Source organism: Phlebotomus papatasi, chromosome 1 (assembly GCF_024763615.1).
Source record: "Phlebotomus papatasi isolate M1 chromosome 1, Ppap_2.1, whole genome shotgun sequence".
In the NCBI taxonomy this organism is placed as follows: Eukaryota; Metazoa; Arthropoda; class Insecta; order Diptera; family Psychodidae; genus Phlebotomus; species Phlebotomus papatasi.
In genome coordinates this window covers 14,732,060-14,751,952 of record NC_077222.1, presented here as the reverse complement: position 1 = coordinate 14,751,952, position 19,893 = coordinate 14,732,060, and the positions used below count along the sequence as shown (strand labels likewise).

General features: G+C 36.3%; 1 protein-coding gene across 2 annotated transcripts in view; it reads left to right on the top strand.

Annotated features, from left to right (window-relative positions):
• The window catches only part of LOC129800053 (uncharacterized), a 162,997-nt gene that overhangs the window by 8,905 nt on the left and 134,199 nt on the right, over nt 1-19,893 (top strand). The window contains exon 1 of one of the 2 annotated variants that reach the window (XM_055844421.1): nt 18,525-18,839. The exons of the other annotated variant lie outside the window; for it this stretch is intronic. The gene's annotated coding sequence lies outside the window, so the exon portion shown is untranslated. Of the gene's footprint in view, nt 1-18,524; nt 18,840-19,893 lie in introns of those variants that run through there. 2 annotated transcript variants of the gene reach the window in all.

Here is a 19,893-nt window from a genome sequence, read left to right as displayed (position 1 = left end):
CCGTGTTTACTACCCCAGTTTCTCCTAATCGGGATTTTGGTTTTTTTTTGACATTTGGCCCATTTAATCTATTCACTGTTCTGGCCTTTTAGAATTTGAACCCGGGTTTTCTACCCATTCGGCTTTTTGGTCATATGGGAGTTCGACTTATTCGAGATTTTAGCTCATCGATATTTCGATCAATTTTGAACTTAGACCATTCAGGATTTCGATGCAATAGTTATTTTGACCAGCAGAGATATCGACCTAATCGGGATATTAGTTTTTCAGTATTTCGATTTATTCGAAATTTTGAACTTTTCCGGATTTGACCTTTCGTGATTTTGATCTATTTGGAATTTTGGCTCTTTGAAATATCGATGTATAATATTTTCAATTTGGTCTATTCAGAATTATGGCTTTTTTAAATTCAGACCCGGGATGACCCATTCGTTCTTCAGATCTTGGACTTTCGGGATTTCGACCTATTCAAAATTTTAGTTCTTCGATATTGTCGATAAATTTTAGAATTAGATTCATTCAGGATTTCGGTCCATTCGGGATTTTTAGCTGTTCGATATCTGATCTTTCATAATTTCAATCTATTCAGAACTTTGGCTTCTCGGGATATCGAAGTCTATTGGAAAATTTGATATTATTTGGAAATCTGCCCTTTTAGGATTTGAACCTGGGATTTCTGCCCATTCCGGACTTTGGTCTTTTGTGATTACTAAGTATTCGAGATTTTATCACTTAAATATTTCGATCAATTTTGGATTTAGATCTATTATGGGTATAAGTCATTGAAAATGATGATGATGATCCATTCCAGATTTTGAATCTTTGGGATTTAAAAAGTAATCGTAATTTTGACTTTCGGGATTTTCATTGGAAATTGGAATCCAAGATTTACTAAATGAATAATTTTCCAAATTGTATTTGCAGAAATTCAGCCAGCGCGAAATACTTTGGTGTAGGGGGAAGTGGAGCACCTTTGAAAGTGGGGCATCTTTGAAATTGGGATTTTTCTCCTATATTTAAATGGAAGTAAGCTATATCATAATGCAATTTAGCTTCTTAATCTGTTTGTGCAGTTAAATTATATTAAGATAAGGCTCAATTTTATTTAAAAGTAGGTACAAATCTCAATTTCAAAGGTGCCCCTCTTCCCGCTGTCCCTTCCATTGCTAAACTACGACATACTTTGTAAATATGAGTTCGATCGGATACGGTTGACTGAAGTATCCCATGAGCTGTGATTATGGAAAAATCACAGTTGAATGCATGCAAAGGATTTAACACGATTTTTCTTCTCACTGTCCCTCATCCTGACTGGATGGTGTAATGGGAACATGAGATCAGGATACATTAGCACAGGATTTAAGCTTTAAATTATTTGTCTTACATGGAAGAAAAATATCATGCTGAAGATTGAAGACTTATGTATAAAATTAAAAGGTTCATGTCGGCTCCTCCAGCGTGCTGGAAAATTAGATGGAATTTTCTTGTTATACACTCCATCATTGGGTGATTCTTTTCATTGTGGTTTGTTTTTTTATCCCCACAACTTTCTACTTTGGTGCACCAATAATTTACCAACAAGGTCAGCACATTTCACCCTGTTCACTGAACTATATGCTGAACTGTATTGAAAGAATAATAAGCGACATGGATTTTAGGGAAGAAATTTCACAGGGGGTTAAAAAGGTTAAAAAGCTTTAATGTACACGCAAATATGATTTACAGTTTTAAACTTAACTTTTCCCATACTCCTCCTAATAAGCAAAACGAACAAAAAATAACAATTATTGCAAGAGAGGGTGGAAATTCCGTTTGAGTCTAGAATTCCTATGTAGGTCACCTATATCGATTTTGTAGAGGATCATTCTCTTTTAGAGCTAGGTGAAAAAAATATCTTTTGATCTGCCAATGTCACTTTTCACTTCACTTTACCATCCGGTTTTGCCAAAAGAATTGTGGCACACGCCTCTCATTCAATTTCCAAAAGCTCTCACCTCAGAATTAACACACAGGGGAAGTAATAGGAGTGGATGGCTATTACATAGAGTGATGTGCTAGCACGAAACGACCAAATCATTACAATCTTCTTTCATTGTGTCGATTGAAAAATGGTTTGAAAGGTTTGGGTAAAAGGTTTATATTTGAGTTTTGTATGAATTTGTTGTTTTATCGAAGACTTAGTATTAACAAAGGTCAGTATTTTGATGTTATTGATTAATATCTTGACGTATTACTAGATCCAAAAAAGCTCTGAAAGTCTTTTCGTGTAATTTTCTGATGGATGAGGCGAAGCTTATTAAGATCTAAGCCAAATAATAAATAGAAAGAACAAGGTCGTCAGTGTTTGATTTAATATAGGAATGGATTCTACAGGAAAACATATTTTAACCCTCAATTGACTTTCATTAATTCTTATACCAAGCACGATTTTTTATTGAATTTCTACTATTTTATAAATTGAAGATTATTATTTTAAGAAAAAGGAGTGGCAATCCATGGCAAACCGTTCAAGCTTTACGGAACGCTTGAAGTCGTGATTTAGATGGTATACCTCAATTTACTAACATTTACCATTTACCGGTTCACAACCGATAAATGGTAATAATTGAAGGTACTTTAACGTGTAATTAATAGAATTAAACATAGAATACATATTTTACTTTCCCAATCATTTTCTAACAATTTTTTTATGGGATCTTCAGCATTGGTTTTTTTTAAAACAATTTTTCAGATCATTCTTTCCACTATTACCATTGTAAACTTATGTACCTACCAATATATCCACTTCTTTTTGCACAATGCGATTGAAGCGAATGGAATTCAGCATGTGAAAAAATTCCTTTGATACAAGATTGTATTTGTATGAGAAAAGCTCGAAAGTGTAATATGTATGAGAATATAGAAAATGTTGAAGATTCCATCTCAGCATTCTGCCAAACAAGAAACACTGATATGCTTCTGTTTGCAAGTTCAAAACACCATAATATTACACAAGTAACATCTAACAGAATTCATTCCTGGAGGAAGAGAACGGGAGACGAGACCTTATCCAGTTGAACTTTTGAAACACATCAATTTCCAACGTCGAAAGCGTAGGAGAAGAAATAGTATGAGATGACTAAATACCCATCCTTCTATGCGAATTTTCCCTTATAAAACCCACCATGCATTTGAAATAGAAATGCATTGTGGGAGAGTAACACCTTGTTCTGTAGCAGGAATGGGGGAGTCTTCCTCAAATTCTACATCGTCATCATATTCCGTACTAAATATCTTATGTATGCATATTTACCAGTAAAATCTCTCATAGAGTCAAAAAGCATTTTGGTGGCAAACACGACAACAATATCAAGCACCTCTAATGTACTTACTGTGTCAGGGTCGAATTTTTCTATTCCGATTATTCCATAACATATAATTCCTTATCTTTTGCTTATTTTTTTGTTCCTCAGAATATTTCGTAGAACAGTAGCGTTGCTGATAAATTTTTTTCGTGCGTGGGTTAAAAGGGTAGTTAAGGATATGGTTACCAACAACAATATTCCATAAGTCTCCTAAAAACGACCCTGTCTTTTGCGCCATATCGTGTCACATTCATAAAAGTGTAATGAAGATTTCCCTACAATGGCGCAGCCGAGGAAGGAATATGAAATGGCATTGACTTCCAGGTGAACTTGCTAAAATTCCCATGCAATATTACAGCGGAATATGGGACTAGAAGGTGGTACCCAAGAAACAGTTTCTTTTGTAGAAATACGTCAGTAAGACACATTTGAACAACTTGCTCATATAACTCCTAAAAGAATTGCAGTATCCCTTATAATGTTCACTCAACGATGCAGAGGGATGACCAAAACCACAAGTTTATTTAAGGTTTTATTACTTTCTCTCTTTAGTTTGCTAATCATGTCATTACTCATGATTGCTTTGCATTTAGACTTATTGAGCCCGATCACAAGTAGATTTTGATTCTCCAATAGTGTCTTGGATGAAACCTCCCTGAAGCTGGCCGAAGGCCAGCCGAATGCGGGTTTGTGACTTGGCTAAGAAAAACCGTTGCAAATTCAAATATTTTTTTTGTGTCTTGACTAAAAAACACTGAGAAAAATTAAAATAAATGCAGGAAAATGAAATGAAAATTCAGGAAAAACTTCATTTAAATGAAAATTAAGGTGCGTGTCTTGGCTAAAATAAAATATTTTCTCTCATATTTTCCAATATTTTCTTTCAAAACATAATTCATAAAGATACAAATTTCAAACAAAATATCCTGATCCACTTAATTGATACCACTAGGTAGGAGTTGAAAAAACTCAGTAATAATCACATTTACATGTATTTTCATAAATCTAATGAAGAAAATTAGCAAACATATCAAAGAATCAATTTCCTCAATTTTCTCCTACGGGGTTGCTGGAGATGTGACATCCCAAAATAAATAGCCCACTTCATCCTGAACATGATCTACCATGCGTCATGTGCGAAGGAATTCTGACTTAAGGTTTATGAGCCCATGACTCTGACCCATGTAAGAAAAACTCAATGAGAATCCATTTCTACTAAATAGTTAATTCTTCCAATTTTCTCCTACGGGGTTGCTGGAGATGTGACATCCCAAAATAAATAGCCCACTTCATCCTGAACATGATCTACCATGCGTCATGTGCGAAGGAATTCTGACTTCCGGTTTATGAGCCCATGACTCTGACCCATGTAAGAAAAACTCAATGAGAATCCATTTCTACTAAATAGTTAATTCTTCCAATTTTCTCCTACGGGGTTGCTGGAGATGTGACATCCCAAAATAAATAGCCCACTTCATCCTGAACATGATCTACCATGCGTCATGTGCGAAGGAATTCTGACTTCCGGTTTATGAGCCCATGACTCTGACCCATGTAAGAAAAACTCAATGAGAATCCATTTCTACTAAATAGTTAATTCTTCCAATTTTCTCCAACGGGGTTGCTGGAGATGTGACATCCCAAAATAAATAGCCCACTTCATCCTGAACATGATCTACCATGCGTCATGTGCGAAGGAATTCTGACTTCCGGTTTATGAGCCCATGACTCTGACCCATGTAAGAAAAACTCAATGAGAATCCATTTCTACTAAATAGTTAATTCTTCCAATTTTCTCCTACGGGGTTGCTGGAGATGTGACATCCCAAAATAAGTAGCCCACTTCATCCTGAACATGATCTACCATGCGTCATGTGCGAAGGAATTCTGACTTCCGGTTTATAAGCCCATGACTCTGACCCATGTAAGAAAAACTCAATGAGAATCCATTTCTACTAAATAGTTAATTCTTCCAATTTTCTCCTACGGGGTTGCTGGAGATGTGACATCCCAAAATAAATAGCCCACTTCATCCTGAACATGATCTACCATGCGTCATGTGCGAAGGAATTCTGACTTCCGGTTTATAAGCCCATGACTCTGACCCATGTAAGAAAAACTCAATGAGAATCCATTTCTACTAAATAGTTAATTCTTCCAATTTTCTCCTACGGGGTTGCTGGAGATGTGATATCCCAAAATAAGTAGCCCACTTCATCCTGAACATGATCTACCATGCGTCATGTGCGAAGGAATTCTGACTTCCAGTTTATAAGCCCATGACTCTGACCCATGTAAGAAAAACTCAATGAGAATCCATTTCTACTAAATAGTTAATTCTTCCAATTTTCTCCTACGGGGTTGCTGGAGATGTGACATCCCAAAATAAATAGCCCACTTCATCCTGAACATGATCTACCATGCGTCATGTGCGAAGGAATTCTGACTTCCGGTTTATAAGCCCATGACTCTGACCCATGTAAGAAAAACTCAATGAGAATCCATTTCTACTAAATAGTTAATTCTTCCAATTTTCTCCTACGGGGTTGCTGGAGATGTGACATCCCAAAATAAATAGCCCACTTCATCCTGAACATGATCTACCATGCGTCATGTGCGAAGGAATTCTGACTTCCGGTTTATGAGCCCATGACTCTGACCCATGTAAGAAAAACTCAATGAGAATCCATTTCTACTAAATAGTTAATTCTTCCAATTTTCTCCTACGGGGTTGCTGGAGATGTGACATCCCAAAATAAATAGCCCACTTCATCCTGAACATGATCTACCATGCGTCATGTGCGAAGGAATTCTGACTTCCGGTTTATGAGCCCATGACTCTGACCCATGTAAGAAAAACTCAATGAGAATCCATTTCTACTAAATAGTTAATTCTTCCAATTTTCTCCTACGGGGTTGCTGGAGATGTGACATCCCAAAATAAATAGCCCACTTCATCCTGAACATGATCTACCATACGTCATGTGCGAAGGAATTCTGACTTCCGGTTTATAAGCCCATGACTCTGACCCATGTAAGAAAAACTCAATGAGAATCCATTTCTACTAAATAGTTAATTCTTCCAATTTTCTCCTACGGGGTTGCTGGAGATGTGATATCCCAAAATAAGTAGCCCACTTCATCCTGAACATGATCTACCATGCGTCATGTGCGAAGGAATTCTGACTTCCGGTTTATGAGCCCATGACTCTGACCCATGTAAGAAAAACTCAATGAGAATCCATTTCTACTAAATAGTTAATTCTTCCAATTTTCTCCTACGGGGTTGCTGGAGATGTGACATCCCAAAATAAATAGCCCACTTCATCCTGAACATGATCTACCATACGTCATGTGCGAAGGAATTCTGACTTCCGGTTTATAAGCCCATGACTCTGACCCATGTAAGAAAAACTCAATGAGAATCCATTTCTACTAAATAGTTAATTCTTCCAATTTTCTCCTACGGGGTTGCTGGAGATGTGACATCCCAAAATAAATAGCCCACTTCATCCTGAACATGATCTACCATGCGTCATGTGCGAAGGAATTCTGACTTCCGGTTTATGAGCCCATGACTCTGACCCATGTAAGAAAAACTCAATGAGAATCCATTTCTACTAAATAGTTAATTCTTCCAATTTTCTCCTACGGGGTTGCTGGAGATGTGACATCCCAAAATAAATAGCCCACTTCATCCTGAACATGATCTACCATGCGTCATGTGCGAAGGAATTCTGACTTCCGGTTTATGAGCCCATGACTCTGACCCATGTAAGAAAAACTCAATGAGAATCCATTTCTACTAAATAGTTAATTCTTCCAATTTTCTCCTACGGGGTTGCTGGAGATGTGACATCCCAAAATAAATAGCCCACTTCATCCTGAACATGATCTACCATACGTCATGTGCGAAGGAATTCTGACTTCCGGTTTATAAGCCCATGACTCTGACCCATGTAAGAAAAACTCAATGAGAATCCATTTCTACTAAATAGTTAATTCTTCCAATTTTCTCCTACGGGGTTGCTGGAGATGTGATATCCCAAAATAAGTAGCCCACTTCATCCTGAACATGATCTACCATGCGTCATGTGCGAAGGAATTCTGACTTCCGGTTTATGAGCCCATGACTCTGACCCATGTAAGAAAAACTCAATGAGAATCCATTTCTACTAAATAGTTAATTCTTCCAATTTTCTCCTACGGGGTTGCTGGAGATGTGACATCCCAAAATAAATAGCCCACTTCATCCTGAACATGATCTACATGTGCGAAAATACTGGAGATGTGATATCCCAAAATAAGTAGCCCACTTCATCCTGAACATGTATAATTCTTCCAATTTTCTCCTACGGGGTTGCTGGAGATGTGACATCCCAAAATAAATAGCCCACTTCATCCTGAACATGATCTACCATACGTCATGTGCGAAGGAATTCTGACTTCCGGTTTATAAGCCCATGAGCGCAGCGAGCCGTAGACATTTTTAAAATTTTAGCCGCAGCCGCCGAAAATTTCTCGGCGTCGATCGCTCATATGACTCATTGGCTCATAAACTGGAAGTCAGAATTCCTTCGCATATGACGCATGGTAGACATGTTCAGGATGAATGGGTGGGATGATCTCATGTTCAGGATGAAGTGGGCTATTTATTTTGGGATGTCACATCTCCAGCAACCCCGTAGGAGAAAATTGGAAGAATTAACTATTTAGTAGAAATGGATTCTCATTGAGTTTTTCTTACATGGGTCAGAGTCATGGGCTCATAAACCGGAAGTCAGAATTCCTTCGCACATGACGCATGGTAGATCATGTTCAGGATGAAGTGGGCTATTTATTTTGGGATGTCACATCTCCAGCAACCCCGTAGAAGAAAATTGAGGAAATTGATTCTTTGATATGTTTGCTAATTTTCTTCATTGGATTTATGAAAATACATGTAAATGTAATTATTACTGAGTTTTTTCAACTCCTACCTAGTGGTATCAATTAAGTGGATCAGGATATTTTGTTTGAAATTTGTATCTTTATGAATTATGTTTTGAAAGAAAATATTGGAAAATATGAGAGAAAATATTTTATTTTAGCCAAGACACGCACCTTAATTTTCATTTAAATGAAGTTTTTCCTGAATTTTCATTTCATTTTCCTGCATTTATTTTAATTTTTCTCAGTGTTTTTTAGTCAAGACACAAAAAAAAATATTTGAATTTGCAACGGTTTTTCTTAGCCAAGTCACAAACCCGCATTCGGCTGGCCTTCGGCCAGCTTCAGGGAGGTTTGGATGAAAGGTAAATGGAACTCTATTTGCACAAAAAGTCGTTGAAGTTCGAATAATTCAAATTCAATTTCGAATTTTTATACTAAATTTTCGAACAATGTGGGGAAAATTTATCAAATATCACACTAAAAAGCTGGCAAAAGAGTTACTTAGTGATTATGGAGCGATTAACTACTGGGGCAAAAACAGTAAACGTTGTTGTTCTGTTTTATTCCTCACAACAATGCGAAGACCGTCACATTTTGACACTTGAGCACTTCGAAATTCGAACAGGATGTAACTTCCGCCACCTTGCGAAAGTATTAAGAAGTAAGAAAGTCTCTTTTTTGGGTCTTCAAATAGATTTTCGAATTTTTCAAGATCTACTTCTGTACGGAAAGATTATGTCGCACTGTTTTGCGTTTCGGTACCCCTAATAAGCTACCTCTTGTCCTCGAAAACTGAACTAGTCTCCACTTTTAGAAGTAGGGAAGACCGGGGCAGAATTAGCCATGCATGGTTTTAGACAGTGGAATTCTATAGCCTGCCTTAGAAGGAATATTGAGAAAACCACTACTTATTCGAAGTAAACACATCCCTTCCCATTCATTGAAATATTTATCAGCCTGGTACAAACATTTTTTTTTACAAATTATACGCAATGGAAAATTTCATTTGCTAGCTAATTCTGCCCCGGTCTCCCCTATAGGGTTTACCTTAAAGACGTTCCAAGCTTGGTCATCCTCATGCTTTCTAATGATCAGTCAACTGGAATCTACGACGTCGTACTTGTTTGACGATAACACTTTCCTCATTATTGCTCATACGTAACGAAAAATGCATCTACTGTTATTGTATCTGTTTTTGTGTTACATTTACATTTAATACAAACGATACGACGATACAAACTTCACCGTCTCTTGAATTAAATGCTTATACAATAGAAATGCAGGTAGGGGGAAGTGGGGCACCTTTGAAAGTGGGGCACCTTTGAAATTGGGATTTTTCGTTTAAATAAAATTGAGCCTTATCGTGATATAATTTAGCGGCACAAACAGATTGAAAAGCTAAATTATATAACGATAGGGCTCAATTTTGATTAAAAATAATCCCAATTTCAAAGGTTCCCCACTTTCAAAGGTACCCCACTTCTCCCTACAAGAACGGTCGAGTCAACCGACGATATCACAGTTAAGTAGGTTCAAATCAGTCTTCATCGTATACTGAACACAATCCACGTTTCAGATTCATACCAGTACGTGAGGATCAGCAGAACCATTGTTTTACACTGTAGACACTTTGTTTAGAGTAGAATTGTCGACCTAATGCATATGACGATACCATGGGCAGTAGTAAACATGGGGTAGCACGAAACACAGATATTTATATCTATACTACTTGGACTTGTATCGATCATTTCTCTAGTAGATAAGGATCCCTATGGTATCTATGAATTTATATAGGTCTTGTCCTCTAAAGTCTGTAATTTAAAAAATTGCAGTGTTTACAACTAATCCGTGTTTACTTCTGCTCCAGTTTCCCCTAAGACGGGCATTTTAATAATGCCCGACTTCAAAGCTTAGCCTTATCATTATTTGCGAGAGAGTCGAAAGGCAGTATTTCAATCATTTAGCTGTAATATTTTCTTTAATTCTAGAATTTAAAGATGATCTTCCTCGATTGGACATAGTAGATCGGATCGAGGAAAACAATTCTTAAATGTTAAAATTAAAGAAAAGTTTCCGAATAGCTGAGAACAAAGTCACTTACTGAAATTACTGGAAATTATTGAAATTACTGGAAGAAGCCCTTTGAGGAGCTATTAAAAGCGCTAGAAATAATGGCTCAGAAGTTCCAGCCAAGAGGACATCAATGATCCCGATACGATGGCACTCTTTACCGACGGCTTACGAGAAGAGGGCTCTTTCTGGGGCCGGGTATCACTGTCCGGATCTCGGACTTGGCGGGTCTGTACCACTTGGCCGGTAGGGGAGACTGGGGCAAAACTTGTCAAAACGCATATTTAATTCTTTCACGATCTCTGAGAAAAATTAAACGTTTTATAATGAGCATATTCTTAAAGGAAATTTACTGCTTTACAACATTGCAGAAGACTATTTTCTCTATCTCGAAAGAAATGTGATTTTCGAATCATTTTCTAAAAGTCGATTTTGTGGAAATTCTCAAAATTGCTGGGGCAAATTTTGTCAGTCTTCGGATTAATTTGTGACGTTTTACTTTCGCAAACCTTAAAAATATCAAATAGACATATTTTTATAGGAAATTTATTCCTCTTCAACTTTGTCGAAGACAATTTTTCTCTATCTTAACGAGAAATGTGCTTCAATTGAGCTAATCAGTATTGATATTTTCTGTAAGCCAAATATTCCAAAAATAGGGCTCAAAAATTTATTATTTTTTTGTTTTACATAATCCTTCCTCGAATCCCTTGAAACTTTGTAAGTTTAAGAAGGTTCATGAAGGCTATCTATAATAAAAATTTCAAGCCTCAGTCTCTTTTATTTTAGAAAATAGTGAATATTGAAATTTTCGTTCTAACAAATTTTGCCCCAGTCTCCCCTATACTACTGTACTCCAGTCTGAGGTCACAGCAATTCTAATCGGGATTAGAAGCCTGAGTCTGACGTTTCTGACAAACATATTCTCTGACAGCAGAGCTGCTGTACTTTCCATACCAGGAAACAAATCCCGTTCTCTGTTAGTGCTCGAGTGCCGGAAAAATATTACAAGCGGTCTCAAATACCCGAGAGATCGCTCTACATTTGGTGCCTGAGTGCTGTGGTATTGCGGGTAATAAAGAGGCCAATCGCCTCGCGATGGTAGGAGCGAAGAACGAATTCATCGGTCTCGAGCCTGCTGTGAGAGTGTTCTCTAAAATGAAGAAAACCATCTTTAAAGAGGACTTACTTGCACAACACTAAGCGGTCTGGGCGGCTATTGTCGCGTCTCCAGACTGTTTATGTTACTTGTGGATAGGAAATATACGGAGCACCTGGCGAGCAGTAACCACTGTAAAGCGCAGCAGTTTGCTGATCTTCTCACCGGACACTGTCTAAACAAACACCCCACTTGGGTGTTGAGTATATTACAACCTGTAGAGGTCGTTAAGAACGCTGACTGTCGCAGCCTTCACAACACAAGACGAGTGCTACTTGGAAAAGTGGTGCTCTACTGGAATGATGTACCAAAATTGAAGCCGGTTTATCTAATGGAATTTATCCGAAGGACTGTCTAGCATAATACACAAAACCCGTAAGGGATAACCGAATAAGGGGATGCATAAGGGGATGCATAAGGGGATGCATAAGGGGCTTAAACAAAGGTCTGGATGCAACAAACGAATTGGGGAGGACATGATGCACGAAAAGGATGGAGCGGCTGAAGCTGAGGCTGGACCGGAAGAGGAGCTGGAAGTGTATGAATGGATGCCACTTGCTGCCCCCAAAATGAATCTATCTATCTGCAGCCAAGATGAGGCTATAACTTGATTTTAAGAAATAGTAGTCGAGCAAGAATAGTAGATGGTAGCACAAAGAGGAAACTCTAGCAGCAGCCTATCTTTCTAGAGGTCTAGAGTTTCAAACTCGAACTGCAATTTAGCCAAATTATACCCATATAGCCAAGTTATTGGACTACCCGGAACTAATGAATGTGCTCAATTTGCATCAATTATATCCCAAGCTTATCTGTTGTTCGCAAGAATTATAGCCTAAACTGTAAATTGTGCATAGTTCATGATTTATAGTCTTATAGTCTGGTAGCCGTCTCCGAACAGATGACTACTAGACTATTCCTTTGAATTAAACTCTACCTCTCTGTTTCTCTACTTTCTGTTAAGAATTAATATTTTTTAAGGACTGTCTAAGATCTTCTGAAAATTTTAATTTTTAAGACAACTTTTTTGCTTCTTGGGTAGGATAGTGTGCAAATTCACCTGGGAATTGAAATGTGTATTCTTGCCGATAAAAGTTCGTTAACTTTTCTGTTCTACACCATAAGTTCCTATCACCTCATCAATATACTTTGGATGACTGAAACATTCGGAAGGATTCAGCACCCATCAAACCCCTAAAAACATCGTTCACGTATCCGCAATCATACATAAATAGCGTCGCGTTGGCGCCCACTTAATGGAAATCGAAAAGAAATGAACACAAAGTTTGAGTGACTACGTCTATTAAATGAATTTATGGGAAGCCTTCAATAACTCGCTCTCTCTCTCGAGAAAATAAATGTCTACAGGTCAATGTATTCATCTTCCCCATAAAGCTTTTATTTTATTTAATTAAAAGTCCTTCTGCAACAAACACCATATCGAAACCAATAAAGTTTTACCGATATATTTGTGGGTGTTAGGTAAAGCAATTATTGTATAGATACCGCAATAAATTCTCAATAGCTATTTGTCCCAGCAAATAAATCATATTTAATATCCGAAAACTAGCAAATGTATAGACAAATCAACAAATTATATTACTATATAGTTGACTAAGGGGAATTCAAATAGTTCAATTTTAATCAATACAATTTATTTTACATATACAAGTCAATAAATTACATTTGGCTCTAAACGACAGGATTGAATTACAACAATCTGAAGATAAGAATCAGACTAAATAGGTTGTTAAAAGCCATATTATGATTGTCAAAGTAGAATTTATTGCAAAAACCTTCTGCTGAATTCAGAATAAATTGAGTATAAATATAAACTTTAATATTACAATTATTAAAAGAAAATTATCAAATTGCTAAATCATATTTTAAAGTTTAGTATAATTGCAAATATAAATAGTATTGGAATTTTTGAATAAAAGCCAAACCGATATCATATCCACGAATCCAAAAAATTCAAAAATGTGCCACAAATTATGAAATTATTGCGTGATGAAATGAAATTCCCTGAATTATAAAATAGTTGCTTTGGTAATTGCTACTAATTGTGTAACTCAAATACGACTATTATCTAATTAGATGTCTCTAAAAACTTTACATTAAACATATTTTTTATGCAATTTTTTGAAATAAAATATGGAATTACTGCCAGGATTAGCATTTGAAAGAATAGTACCAGCTATTATTGTTGTTCGTACAGTCAACAGCGTAAGTGAAAAAGTTTATCGTATAAGGGGTTCTTATAATAAATTCCAATCCAATAAAAGTAAGGTAATTTAGGTGTTTATTATTTGTTATGTCAGCTATTGTAGTCAGCTCGAAATATATTATTCCTCGATAGGATTCAAACTTTGCTAAAATTCGTTTGTATTTTTCGTAAATAGTCTAGTTTTCGGATCTTAACAAGAGTAAAGGGGTGTTAGATATCGATTTATAAGCTCCAAGGATATTTGAAAGTCAATCGAAAAGAGAAAACTGAAATGTGAGCTTACTGTTCCACTGGGTTCTGCCCTGAGACACTTACTGCTCCTCTTGTCGTTGACATTTAACTTCATTATAATTCAAGCTCAATGGATTATTCGTCCTTTCTTTGATGTGAGCATTCCATCAAGAATTTTGTTTTTTCTTTTACCATCTACCTAACCATCACAATTTTAAAATTCTTCTATTTTCTTCTTCAATTATAGAAATTAATAGTCCGTAGAAATTAGTTACTGGCTTCTGGCAACATCCAGACCGAATTCCTTCAAGATCAGAAGGGCTTTTATGTGGAATTTTGTATCTTTTCCCTGATGCTTGTTCTCCCAAACTCTTTCATGCAATGAAGAAGATCTCGTCCAAGATCGAATTGTTGGCAAAATACAGTCAAGTTAAAGAACAAAGGAGTAGACCGAATATCCTACTTTGACTTCAGCAAGAATAACGTCTATAGACTCATATCAGACAACTTAAGTTGGCTTGCAAGTCTACTGTCAGGATGATGTCTTTTGCGACTTTGATCGTATGAGGAACCAAACAACCAGTATGGCAAGTACCCGATTCAACGTAGTAGTAACTACCCGGGACCAGTAGTAGAACTACTGGTCCCGGTCAAAATCTTGAAAACCAAAACCCCAAAAGCCAAAATCAAAACGCCAAAATCCCGAAAGCCAAAATCCCAAACGCCAAAATTTCGAACACCAAAATCCCAAATGCCAAAATCTCGAAAGCTGAAACCCCGAAAGCCAAGATCCCGAAAGCCAAAATCCCGAAAGCCAAAATCCCAAACGCCAAAATTCCGAACGCTAAAATCCCAAAAGCCAAAATCCTGAAAGCCAAAATTCCGAACGCCAAAATCCCAAATGCCAAAATCTTGAAAGCTAAAACCCCGAAAGCCAAAATCCCGAAAGCCAAAATCCGAAAGCCAAAATCCTAAACGCCAAAATCCCGAAAACCAAAATTACGAACGCCAAAATCTCGAAATCCAAAATCGCAAATGCCAAAATCTTGAAAGCTGAAATCCCGAAAGCCAAAATCCCGAAAGCCAAAATCTCGAAAACTAAAATCCCGAAAGCCAAAATCCGAAAGCCAAAATCCTAAACGCCAAAATCCCGAAAGCCAAAATTCCGAACGCCAAAATCTCGAAATCCAAAATCGCAAATGCCAAAATCTCGAAAGCTGAAATCCCGAAAGCCAAAATCCCGAAAGCCAAAATCCCAAACGCCAAAATCCCGAAAGCCAAAATCCTAAAAGCCAAAATTCCGAACGCCAAAATCCCAAATGCCAAAATCTTGAAAGCTAAAACCCCGAAAGCCAAAATCCCGAAAGCCAAAATCTCGAAAACTAAAATCCCGAAAGCCAAAATCCGAAAGCCAAAATCCTAAACGCCAAAATCCCGAAAGCCAAAATTCCGAACGCCAAAATCTCGAAATCCAAAATCGCAAATGCCAAAATCTTGAAAGCTGAAATCCCGAAAGCCAAAATCCCGAAAGCCAAAATCCCGAAAGCCAAAATCCCAAACGCCAAAATCCCGAAAGCCAAAATCCTAAAAGCCAGAATTCCGAACACCAAAATCCCGAAAAGCCAAAATCCCAAACGCTAAAATCCCGATAGCCAAAATCCCGAAAGCCAAAATCCCAAACGCTAAAATCCCGAAAGCCGAAATTCCGAAAGCCGAAATCTCGAAAGCCAGAATTCCGAACACCAAAATCCCAAACGCCAAAATACTAATAGCTCATGGTTACATACACTCCGCAATTGTTCTTTCTTATATCTTCGAGGCCAATGATCAGTCACAGAATCGTCATCTCAAACGTACCCAAGCTATTTTGTAACGACCCTCGTTTCAGACGATTTATAAGAAATGAAAGGATCACAGTCGGAGCTTACAGGAGCTTTGAGGTGTTAACAACCTCGAAGTCGTAATCTTCCATCGAAAACCCTATTTATCCTATGATATTAATACCACAGCGTGTCCAGTTCTCTCTGTGCAGAGCAAAACTTCAATTGAAAAAGATACAACCACTAAGCCTGCTTTTAAACGAGGATATTTTAAAATGCTATGCACCGATGCTATGCACCGGCGAGTCTTGGAAAATCTCCCCTTGAGGTTTGTGTTTGTATAAAATCTTCCATTTAGCTGTTATAATACTCCCATTTGTGTCTCGACTAGAATAGAATAGAATAGACTCGATTGGAAAGTCTAGCAGACTTTCTGTTTTATTCCGAAACGTTTCGAACTTGCTTTGAGGTACGTGGTATTGGCAATAATTTAAGAAAAGTCAAAGGGTTACCAAGTAAATATTAATGGTTGATGAAAAATAAATTAAAAAAGATATTGTATCAAACTCGTCTCACCGCAGGGTTTTATAATATGTTGTCAGGAATTTAAGGAAACATCGTCAGTTGCTTTACAATCCGAAAACGTTTTGCTAATGAAGTTGCTTTACAATAGCTAATATTTTGTTTTCCTTTATATAATTCATGATAGCTAGACTTTATGAAAAGCTTCATCTTACTTTAGTACTCTTTGTCTTCTCTTGATAGCAATATTTCGTTTTTTGGAGACTTTACTCAACAGATCTTTTCCTCATGGGTGTTGTGGAACTCTTATTAAAAAATAGAGACACAATCTATTAAAATGAAAATTAAATTCACTAAATAATTTCACTGTAACACTAGGCATTTTTAAAGATATCCTTGGTGAAAGGTGTGAAAACTCTTGAAAAATCTACACGGACAGCACTTTATATTAATCAATAACAAAAAACAGCTGATTGAGCTTTCGAAGAGTTATTTTTTGTGCGCCAGAAGGTAGGCTATTTCCACTGAGAAAGCTCAGTGCAATATTTTATGCGCCAGAAGGTAGGCAATTGTCACTGAGAGAAAGCTCAGTGAGATATTTTTATTTCGAACGGGCAGTTTCGAATCAAAAGTTCCCCCTATAAATGCTGCCTAAAAGGAGCAATCCGATTGTTTTATACTGGAAGTTGGGCTCAAAGCTAATACGACGACAAACTATAAACCAGAGTCAGGATTTGTGTTAAAATAATGAAATGATAATTAAATTAACTTAAATACAATTTAGTTATATTCATCGATCTTTGAAATTCCGGTCTTATAAAGAAGAATTATGTATTGCAGCAGATGGAATTACGGAAGCAGAACCTTCATAAAACGGGAATTAAAGCCCTTACGAAATAGAAAGAACTTTTTTTACAGATTAACCCAACTTCAGTAAAAGAAAGAAAGGCAAAGTTTAATGTTTTAGAGGTTTCTCTTAATATGTTATAATTCAGGTTTTACATATTTCGGTTTTACTCTAATTGTTGTTTGAAGAATTGTGTAAAGCACGGTACCTTGGGGCGACGCAGTTCCGGATAGCTCTATTTTTAAATAGCTAGGCGAGATAGTTCTATGCCTCACAATTCTTGAAAAGAGCCATATATCATATTACTTAAGGACATCCAAAAATTGAGTTGCCCGAAACATGAACTATCCAAAGCTACTGCACGTCTTCTTGATGCTTCACGTACAGTAAGGACACTGAGAGAAATCCGAAAAGTTAAAATGACATTCCGGAAATGTTTATTTTATTCTGCTGTATTGATCCGAAATCGGTGTAAATATTATGTTTTTTAGGTGTATTAGGGGTTAAAGTTACCTTTTTTCATGCTAATTTTACCTTTAAAATGGTGTAAAATTAACATTAAAAATGTTGATATATTTTTACACCTAAAAAGTGTCAAAGTTCTGAGGAAAAAAAATTAATCGCACCCCAAGTTTTTTCTCAGTGGAGGGGAAGTGGAACTATTGCAAGCTGTATTACTACATTAAAATATGATTTTTTGGATATATATCTAAAGAAAGCTGGGTCTTACAATTTATATTAGATAGTTATTTATGAAAGTCTCCCCTTAATATTAGGTGAGATTCTTAACAATCTCACCTACTTTCCTTTATATTCTATTTAGACCTTTTTATCTCTCCAAAAACCTTGATTGCTCACGTGAAGAATCTCATCCTACCATAAGCTTAAAGCTCATCTACACCTTTCTGGTAAATGCACTTGAGTGAGAAAGTTTAAATTCATTTTAATTGCACCACACGGAAAAATTTGCGTAAGGCAAAGTGCAATAAATATTTTATAGTTTAACTATGGGGATATTATGGGTTAAAATTCATTAAAAAGTCGTTAAATTTACGAGTGTTTTATGGGTGAAAAAGTCTATATGGCATTCTAATTGTTGGTGGAGATAACAAAAAAAAAAGAGTTACACGAAACTATATTATTTTCCCATATTTGCATGTTATATTAAGCTTTTTTCTATTTGTTTAAAAATTCTCATTTGAAAACTTATCAAATATCACGCGCAATTGGGGCTTTTATGTTAGAGAAGCGGTGTGATCGTGTGACTTGGCGTTATAATTTTTCTAAAATAATCCACGCCACTTTGTCACGCCATTCATGTAACAGAGAAAACTTTTAATTTTTGTGATAAAATTTAACGTGAAAGAATAGAGAGTACTTGTGAGAGAGTGGAGTGTTAACATGGTGAGATTGTATAAATATTACATTATGGTGTTTCATAAAATATGCGTAAGGAAAGAAGCAAAGTCCTGACTTGTACCTTTTTCTCTGTGATAAAATATGGTGACATTTTCGGTTTAGTGGGGATGGGAATTAAATAAAAAATTCAAGAAAAGTCCATGAGGAAACTTTTCACCGAGACGATAATCTGAGGTGATGTGCATGAAATTACGAAAACAGATTTTCAAGTTTTACTTTTACCCAGCGAGGTCAAAGGCTTCTTGTCTCTCAAGGTGCTTGAGAGAGAGAGGTGAGAACGTATTTTCACTTAGAAGATGCCAAACATTTTTAGCCACCCCCAAATGGGGGAATCTCTAAAATATTTGCTGAATTCGATTAGTTTGTGTGAAATTCCACAAATTCGATTAAGCTTTTTCCTAAGACACCCTGACACATTGCTAGGAGTTGGGGAAACTTCTTCTTTGTGGTACCATTCACTCCAATTCACGCGAAAATTGGTCCCTTTTATTGCTGAAAAACATTTTCTTTTATCTTGAGAGGTTTTTTTTGCCTTTCTCCTCTTGAGTACCACCAAATCAAAGAAAAATACTTCTTGGGATATGTGAAAATTGGAACAGAGGAATTGTGTGAAAATAGTAAAATTTATACATAATTCATCGGCATTTGCCGCCTGAAACAATTTTCTGTGATGAAAATGTAAATATTTACGCTAATAAATATACAAAAACATTGAAGATGTTCTTCATCTTAGCATATTTTCCAGAAAATACCGTGCAAAGTGGTAGATGTATTTGTGTTTGGTGATTAAACTTATAAGAGGAAATATCTCATGAAAGATGGCTTTCACATACTCCAAGTTTTCTTCTCTCTGGAACGTACACTGGTTGCTCCAAATAAACACAATATAAGAACTACACTGAGAAAAAATATGACACTGAAAATTACAAATTTCTACAGTGAATTCTACTAATGAATTGAACTTCACTGCACAATTTGTAGTCACTTATGTGTCATAGAAGACTTTCAATCAATAACGTTAGTTTTGAGAAAACACTTTTCATGGTTAATTTTCTACAGAACATGCTTTCATCCAGATTATTTTTCAATAAAATTTACATCCTTCATATATATACATTTTTTGTAAATTTACTATCCAGTCCAGAGAGTCTTTAAATTGAAAAAAAAATTAGACTGTAAAGCTGGTTGGTAAAATTTACTATTCGCATTCCTTTTTATAAAATTACTTTTTAAAATGATATATCCGGTATTAAGGATCCGCTAATCAGATTTTGTAATCCAGAAATTAGTAGATTCTAAAACATTCTAAAACTCATTGAACTAGT